Genomic DNA, 2,319 nt, shown 5'->3' on the forward strand with positions numbered 1-2,319 from the left:
ACCAAAGATACACGTGTCTGCATTGACGTACAAACTGTTCGTGCGCATGTATTCGAGCACCGCTCTTAAATGGACGATGTCATTCTCCTCATCTGCCCTCCCGTGCTCCCACGACTATGAACGAAAATGTCGTCAAATTATGTCTGTGCATAAGCCCTTTGGGGCCTAAACAACTCCGTCACATGACGATTAAATGTTGCTGGTGTTTGACAGCCCTCGGGGCATCACCAGCCCCTCCCAGAGCATGCCACTAGGAGTGCTCACCGCTGTTAGCGGAATATCACTCGCTCTCATGAGCGATAGGTAATACCTATCAACCAAGTCGAGGGCACTGTACTTCGTACATCCCACTATGATGTTTTGAAGAACATCCTTTCAATGAATCGGCGTCTGTGCCGGAATAGTGGCAGCGTAAAGCTTATTGTAAGCATGAACGATACGCCATTTGCCCTTCGGTTTCTAAAAAAGACAAAACGCGGGTGTTTAATGGGGAGAATTGCTCTCACGTACCATCCCTGCGTCGTGCTTCGCAAAGAAGAAGGCGTGAATGACGTCGCACTGCCCCTTGGGCAGGGGCCATTGGCGTGTTACGCAGTATTTGGTTCCCGGAACCTGGTCGATCTCATGACGCACACCTCGGTCCGGAGATAGGACCGATGGCGGGTCTTTGGAGACGACGTCTTAGAATTCCTTTACCAACGGATAGTACGAATCCGAGGAATTCCGTAGGATCAAGGATCCACTTCATTCGTTTAGCAATCACTTGGTGTCCTCCAAGACAGCTTCATCCAGAAGCGATGACGAGTTATCTTCTCGTCCGGTCGTCCAATGACCACTTCGGCCGAATCGCCTGTCTTCAAGGCACTGCCGAACTCTTCAAGGGATATCTCGTCCAGCTCAAGAAGAGCATCTATTGCGGGCATAGCCTCGAGGCGGACGTCGTCATCCCCCCCGTCATACCGTTGACGAGGGTGTATAAGTGTACACCGTCATCTACGGTAGACACACCCTGGATCAGGGTCGATGCCCGGCGTCTTGCAACCGGCATACGGCGTCACCGTCGCCTCTGTACAGAGGTTCTATTCTCGGTGAGACCAGGATAAACGCTTTGTCCGGTGTCACCATCACTTTCCGCTCCTTTGAAGCTCCGATGTTTTCTACGACATCCGACGAAGAATTGCTGACCCCGCAGTCTTCGTCCAGGGGATAACGTGCCACTCCACGCACATCTGAAGGGCCGTGCCCAAGCTGTCTCAGACTTTGTCCGACCACGCCATCAATGGCATGTAGCGACTGCTTCGCAACGAGAGCAGTGCTCAGTGGTTTACGTGCCACCCCCCGCGCCGTGCCCATAATGACTCGGACTCTGTCCGACCATGTTACGCATGACATGCAGCGACTGCTCCGAAACTTGAGCATAGCTCAGTGGGTTACGTGCCACTCCACGATCGGCCCGCAAGCCACGCTTGGAACTCCTGTCCAATACACCGTTGGCGTCTACCAACTTAGACATTTCAATGTCTAGCACGTTGACCTTTTCGGTCCAGTGCTCTCGTCAACAGCGCTTTTGTCTCCTAACAGTGGTGGGTTCATGACTCGCCAAAGCTCCACCAGGAGACGTGCGCGTAGCCCCAAAGTCTTTGACCTCCAATCAATCCGTGGCTCATGGTGTTCCATCCATGTAACTCCTAGAATGAGGTCATACCTTGCATCAAGGTCTAAGACTAGACAACGTTCCACGCTATCAAAGTCAAGAAACTTGACTCCGAGGTCCACAGGGTTCTTCCGAACCGTGACACGTGTCCCCGTCGCTAGGCGAACAGTGACGATGTCGACCAAACGCGCTTTCAGCGCCTCAGCATACAACTGACTTCCTATCATCGTGGAGCGTCGAGCATAATTGCCCGGCGCCCCGGAATCGATGAGGATCTTCCATGACTTCTCGAAGCCTTTTACGGTCACCTCCACGACCAGCAAGCCCGGCTTGCATACATGTTCCGTGTTCAAGCCCGGAGCTCTTCGGGACTGGACCCTGTTAATCTATGCCTCCTTGAGGCTCAACAGAACTCAGATCTTCCCCAGTTGGTCGTTTCGCGCCTACTAAGTGGTGTCGTTTCCCCCCGACGATTCAGACTGGTAGGCGTTGGAGCGATGGTTTGAAGAACCTTGACGCGCCTTGCGCAGCGGCGGGTGTCCTTACAGAAAAAAAGACCGTCGTGTGTTCGCGTGTTGCCCGGCAGCTTGGAGCTCTGCTCCCTCGACCTCAGCATAGCTGAGATCCATGGGCATAGGCCCGCTCGACGAGCTGTTGGAATGTGC

Source organism: Plasmopara halstedii (genome assembly GCF_900000015.1).
Source record: "Plasmopara halstedii genome assembly, contig: Scaffold_525, whole genome shotgun sequence".
Lineage (NCBI taxonomy): Eukaryota > Oomycota > Peronosporomycetes > Peronosporales > Peronosporaceae > Plasmopara > Plasmopara halstedii.